Source organism: Mustela putorius, unplaced genomic scaffold (genome assembly GCF_011764305.1).
Source record: "Mustela putorius furo isolate JIRA1106 unplaced genomic scaffold, ASM1176430v1.1 tig00000129_pilon_pilon_pilon, whole genome shotgun sequence".
Classification (NCBI taxonomy): domain Eukaryota; kingdom Metazoa; phylum Chordata; class Mammalia; order Carnivora; family Mustelidae; genus Mustela; species Mustela putorius.
Window position 1 is genome coordinate 38040803 of NW_025421290.1, and position 7241 is coordinate 38048043.

Consider the following 7241-nt stretch of genomic DNA (forward strand, 5'->3'; position numbering starts at 1 on the left):
AGGGTCTCTCAGTCCAGCCTAAATCAATGCTTCCAGCTAGGAAGTTATCAGCTTGCCTTCAGAAACAACCATACCATCTGAGATTGGCTCAAGCAGAGGTTGCCATAACAACCCACAGGGCTAGGTCAGCCGGTAGGGTGGAGCCCCTCCCCACCAACACACAAGTGCACATGCCGAATGCTCAGACCCACCTCGGAAGGACCTGGCTCTCAGCTGCAGCAATTGGATCCCAAGGTCAGGAGAGACCAAGTGGTCCAGCTGCCGCCTGTCTCTGGAGCCCTCCAGGCTCCCTTCCAAAGCCTTACTAGACTGTACTTGATCTGGCTGAAGGTGCTCTCAGAATCAATGACCAGCCTTAAGGCCCTAAGAATCAGGTAGAGAGCTAACATTAGGCTCATCAAGGCCCCAGGGGATAGCGGCCCAGGGCCAATTAAACACTTCGATTCTCCTCTCCTCTCCCTCTCCTCCCTGCCCCCAGACCTCACTTGTAACCACCACCCCCGACCAGAACTGGTCCGTTAGACTGCAGGGTGTGTCTGGCAGTGACAGTGACAGTGGCCAGTGCTAATGGTGGTGATGTGTGACCATCTAACCCACAAAGCCATCGCTGCTGATCTAACTACACCCAGTTGACCTTTATGAAGCTAGCGTAGCTGCTGGACACAAAGGGTGCTGAGCTAGAGGGATCCTAGTCAACTGGGGAGAGATCTAGATTTAAGACAAGCTCCCAGGATGCCCACCCCAAGTAAAGCTGGTGGACTCTGCTAAGAGCCCACCCCCCTTCTCTTCAGGCAGTGGTGAGACAGAGCAGGGAAAGCAGACCACCCCCCATACCAGCTCTGCCACACTGGCTGCGTGCTGGGGGCAAGTCACACAGGTCTCGAGCCTTTGTTGCCTCATCTGGGAGATGGCAGAATAAATTCTACCTGGACGGACTGTGATGTTAAATGTCATATATAGGTAGCGACTAGGGTAAAAACTTAGGACATAAAAATGCTCAAGAAATGTTAATTTCCTTCTTTGACAAGCCAAACAGTAGACTTTCTATTCTCTCCTTCTTCCAACACCAGTGCTGGCAGCTACTGAGACATAGCTTCTCAGGCACATTATGAGCTGCAAATAACCGAAAAATCTATGTAACAGTGGACTGAATAGGCATTCGCCTTCCTTAAATGAAGAGAAGCCCAGACATAATAGCTGCCAGTTCTGGTTCTGTGGTGCGGCAATGTCTGTACTATTGTCTCTTTGATTCTATTGGCCTTTCTCTCCTGGTTGAAACGTGGCCACTGCAGCTCCAAGCATCACAGGGGGAAATAATGGTGGTGAGTAAGCCAAGCGGGCCAACCCCCAATGTGAAACTGCAGCTGTGTGTCTGGTTCAACACAGTGTTTCATGTTTTGTATTAAACAAGTAAGTATTGAGCATTTATTGCACCCAGAGCTGGGAGGACTGATGAGGAAAATGAGATTTGGCGCTAAAGGGTGATGCGTCTTTGGGCTGACTTATGTGTGGGGGGTTGCAGGGGCACAAGATCTGGGGGTAAGGGATAAAGAGGACTTCCTGCACAAGTGCTGCCAATGCCCAAGAGTAAGCTGGTTGTTCGGAATGGAGAGACACGAACAGGTTGTCTTACGGCGTTCCAGGCAGAGGGATCAGCACATGCAAAGTCCTACCAGCAAGAGAGCTCATCACGGGAATTCAGGGAACGAATGACAGAAGTATCCCAAGACCATCAATGTTTATTTGAACAAGAAAGATCAAAATCAGGGCCCACAGATGTGAAGTGACTAGATCTGGCTACAGGGTCATTAAACCATGGTCAGCCAATCCCTTCCCATGGGAGAGAGAAAGCCCCGGTAGCCTCTATGAACACAGAGGCTGCAGGAAAAGCAGAAAGCATGGGGAGCTGCCGAGGATAAACTCAGCTATGTCTCTGGTAGTCCTTTGGGAGAGAAGAGATCCAGACCAGGCCAGCTGGGTCCTGCACTCAGGGCAGAGCCTCTGTCTTCCTGGAATCAGTGACAGGAAGCCTTAACACTGCTGTGCCCTCTGCCTGGAACCCCACACTCCCACGCCATCCTCACCCATGAGATTTTAGTTCTGGCCACAATCCCCCACCCCCTGGCCAGAAACATGTCAACTCCTGGGCCATCCATGCACCAGGGACCTCTACCTTGTAGCAGTTGTCACCATTGTGATTTCATGTTATTTGTGTGAATTTTTAAAAAATTAATGGCTGTCTCTCTTGGTAGACTGTGAGGTCTAAAAGGCAGCCACCAAGGCTGGCTTGGCCCACTGTTGTGTCCCTAATACTCCCATTGTGCCTGGCCCATAATAGGAGCTCAATGAATATTCCAAGCCAGACCATGTCAATCTGACAATATTCAATGATTTTTTTACCTATAGCATGGCAATTTCATGCTAATATTAATCGAATGAATGCGTGCATTCAAATTTTTCTGTGCACTATTTACTGCAACATGGAGTTCAGTACTGAGTGTCCACCTTGGGCCTGTTTGAAGGGTGGGTTTTCCTGAAAGTCTAAAAAGCTGGGTATCTGGTCCCTAGTCATGGTCTAGGCTTGAGCACTGCTTTCATACTTCAGTCTGCATTTGAAGTAGATTCTCATCCAGTAGCTTTAAGGTGAGCCTGAGATTCTAGAACCAGCTTCCAGGTGATGCCCATGGGGAGGCTGCCAGAGGGAAGGAAGGAGCCAAAATGCAGGCTTGGAGCTGGTTGGTGAAAGTCCTCTGTGCCATCTCCAAGGAGCCTCAACCAAGACTCCTCTCATTTTTCTTTTTTAGCCAATGCACAATTCGGACATTCACTGGAAAACAGATGGGACTCCAGGTCACTACCTATAATCTCCATTGTATGGAGAGAAGAAGCTGAGCCACAATCATGTATAAATGAACTTTCCAGATCACTGAAACTTAGCCCTCCAGGTTCCCAAATTCTTTCCTTTTAAGTGTTACTGGTGGAAATGTTTCTAACGTTCTTAAATGCTAACTCGCCGTCTTCAATGGAGAAAATTGGACAAAACCTGACTCTTGCTTTTGTTTCTTCCTTCTTTTAAAAAAAATTGTTGGTGGGATAGATCATATATATGAGTAAAACATGTATATACAGTATAAAGAATATAAACCAAGTAGCTACCAATAGACCCACCACCCGGATAAGAAAAAGAATATCACTACAGCACGATAATACTACACTATACTCAGCCCCCTCTTTCCATATCAGAGGTAACTAATTCAGACATTAATCCTGTCCTTGCTTTTCTTTGTTTTACCACATGTCCCTGTAGCCTCAAACAGTAGAATTTGTTTTGCTGGTTCTTGAACTTCACATAACTTGAACCTGACTTGTGTATTTTGCTGTGAGTAGCTCCTTCTGTTGAATGTTGTGTTTTTTAGTTTCATGCATGTTGCTAGGTGTGGCTGTAATTTGTTGATTTTCTCTATATATAGAGGATATAGAGAGAGATTATATATAGAGAGAGTATATATATAATATTCAATTGCAGACCATACCACAGTGCATTTGTGCATTCTACTGTTGGGTGGGTGTCTGAGGGATTTTGAATACTATTTTGGACAGTGCTGCCATGCACTTTCTGACTCATGTCTTCCATGACCATGGGCAAGGGTTCTTTCTATGCACAGGTCTTCCTCAACTTACAATGGGGTTATGTGCTGACAAACCCATCATCATAAGTTGAAAATATCATAAATTAAAAATGCATTGAATACACCTAACTTATCCAACATCATAGCTTAGCCTTCAATATATTGATTTTTTGAATCGTATACCGAAAGTAAAAAAACTGAGCCATTGTTAATGTATCGGTCTTTTATCCTTGAGACTGCGTGGCTTGCTATAGAGCTGCTGCTGGCTGGCTGCCTCTGCCCAGCGTCAGGAGAGAGTGTCGTGCCACAGGCTAGTCCAGAAAAAAAAAAAATCACAGTTCAAAATTCAAACTACGATTTTTTTTTTTCAAAGTACGATTTCTACGGAATGCATATGGCTTTCAAACCATCGTTAAGTCAAACTTTCGTAAGCTGAACTCTTGTAAGTTGGGACCATCTGTATGCAGGAGAGGAAAGGCTGGGTCAAGAATTCTGCACATGCTGGGTTTTACAAGGTGCTGCCAAGCCAGTTTCCTAAGTGGTTATTCTCCCACCAGCAGTGGGGGAACCCCCCAATATCCACATCTTCACTGACACTGGATACTGGCCCCCTTTGCGGGCCCCATAGTGCTCTGGGGCTCTTTGGGCTGCCATAACAAAATACTACAGCCTGGGGATGTATAAAAGCAGAAACTTAGTTCTCACCACTCTGGAGGCCGGAAGTCCAAGGTCAGGGTGCCAGCATGGTCAGGAGAGGGTTCTCGTCCGTGTTGCAGACTCATTATAGCCTCACATGGTGGCAGGTCTAGGAATCTCTCTGGGGCCTCTTTGGTAAGGGTGCTCATCTCATTTTTGAGGGCTTCACCCTCATGACCTAATCACCCCCAAAGACCCCACCTCCTAATACCATCACCTCGGGGACTAGGAGTTAGCATATGGATTTGGGGGGACACAGACCATAGCGCGCACAGCCCCACTCGTGGATGGACAATAACACGGGGTGGCTCCTGTCGGAATGAACGGGCTGGGAGGCTCTGCTGTCCGCTTCTGCCTTTGTTTCTGCCTTTCCTACAAACTAGCAAACATCTCGTTCCTACCAGAATGTCAACCTCGGGCAGCCTCCGCCTCCCCCAAGGGACTTTTTCAAATCCGCTCTGGAATGGGGAGTCCTTCACCCGAATCTTCTCTGGAGTTGTATCTACACCAAGAGTAAAACTAAAGGAGGGTCTAAACAGCTTGCCTCTGGGTAAATGCATAAACTCTGAGGGATGAGTTCTGGGACATTTATTTTGGCTGCCAGCGTTCTTTTATGTTTTGTTTTGAAGGTAGTTGTTTGTTTCTTCATCAGTTTTGGGTTTCATTGGTTTTTGCTCCTTTTCTGTTTCCTGTTCCAAATAATTGAGGTTGCTGTATAAATCACCTCTGGATAAGTGAAGTGCTACTGCCCTTGGCATATGCTTCTAATTTAATTTTGGATTAAATTTAATTAAATTCATATTTAATTTCGGTTGCTGGTATCCTCCCAAAATACTGTGGCTTCAACTAGCAGATGGCATATATCCTTGTGACAAGAGACACCAAATATTCAAAAAGAACTTAATTCTGCCCCCATCAGAAGCATCTTTAGAAACAAGTGTGTTGGAAAATTCTGACTTTTAAATGAAACTCATGCCTCATGTCGAGTCTGAGTTAACAGATTACAGACTCATTGTTGGACTCATTTGATGGCAAAAACCAACATTCTTCATGAACTCTTACTGCTGAAAATATTTTGACAGGGGCTGAGGGTGTGGGTTACTGACCAGCTCTGACAGATGTGAGCAGAAAGGGAACTGATTAACAGGAGATTGGATAATTTGCGGGAAGACCCAGTTTGAAGCCATGCAGCCAAGAATAGGCCATTCTGCCTAGTGACGACATGCTGCCCTCACCAAGCACTGAGGTGGGGTGCCTCACCCATACCGCTAGCCCTGGACACTGGGTACAACCACTGCTCTAGGAAATCAAGCTCCCTGCTGAGGCTGCCTTGACTGGAGAGCCTTTCTTAGGTAGAGCCTGGTCACATGTTGTGCCCTAGATGCCAGGGAGGCTGGGAAGACAAATACATTATTTGTGAACATGTGGGTTCCATGCCACATAATGGAAAACTCAAAATAGTTGTGGTTTAAGCAAAATAGAAATTTACTTCACTCTGTATAAAAAATTGGAAGGCTAAGAGTGCAAGATTGCTGCTGAAGCTCCTTGGAGGGCCTCTGCATGCTTCCTTATGGACCAATGTGGCTGCTTGAGCACCTGCCATCAAGTCCACATTTCAGCTATCAGGAAAGAGAAAGAATGACCCCCTTCCTTTACAACCACTTCCTGGAAATCAAACACTTTGCTTACATTTCAATGATTGAAACTCAATCATTTGGCCACATCTAGCAGAATGTAGTCTTTGATCCAGATAACCATGTCTCCAGCTATAAATTGAGGATTCTCTTACTAAAGAAGAGAATAGATATCACAGATGACTGGTGGCATCTGCTATAGCAAGTTCCTAGCATTTTTGTCCTCTGTACTGGAATGTGAGCCCTGCTCCCTACCAAGGCTCATAAAAGTGTGTGTGTGTATGTGTGTGTGTACATGCATGCAAACATGTCCACAGGATATAGAGATATTTCTCAAACACAGAAAAGGGGTTCAAAAGCTAAACAACCAGAAAGAATAGACAGAGACACAAAATGGGACTACTCCATTACTGCCACCCTTACTAGAGCTACGGGAAGCCAAGTAACTGAGTCACATAGCACTGAAGTCTTTGAACCCAGTCATTTGCTAGAGGAAGATGGGAGAAGGAGAAAAAGACTTTGGGAGGCACAGCTGGGACTAGAAGTATCCATGCGGGCAAATCTTCAATTCTCCCAGAGGCTTGTGGGAGCAGGCCAAGAATTCAAATAAAGACCCATATACTATATATATAAATTTTTAAACTATATTAGTCAAGTTAAAAAATAAAATAAATATTAAAATAAATAAATAAATAAATAAATAAATAAATAAAATATATCTTGGGCCACCTGGGTGGCTCAGTCTTCTAAGCATCTGACTCTTGATTTCAGCTCAGGTCGTGATCTCAGGGTTCTGCGATCAAGCCCTTCGCCAGGCTCCACACTCAGTGCAGGGTCTGCTTGGATTCTCTCTTTCCCTCTCCCTCTGTCCTATACCCCCTGCCAGTTCGTGCATGCAAGCACACTCTCTCTTTTTAAAAAAAAATAAATAAAATAAAGTAAGTGGACCTGGGCCTTGGCTCTGCTTGGGCATCTCCCTTGGTCCTGAGGATGCCTGACCCCAGAGAGGCAAAGGGGCCAGGGCAGGAATCTTTGAAGGTCAGAGCCCCGGTCTTGGGGTCGTATTGACCCAGCAGGCCTGTCCTTAACATGAATTAAGAATAGCTAAAAGTTATTTTGAGAGTTTTTCCGGTTTCATCTGGAGACTGGAGATTGCCGCTGGATTATGGACAAAGGGAGATCATTTCTTTAACTATGACTCTGCATCAGGGACAGGATTCAGCATTAAATGTATGTCTCCTCATCTCCGGAAACAAACCCAAACTCAAACACCAAAACCAAA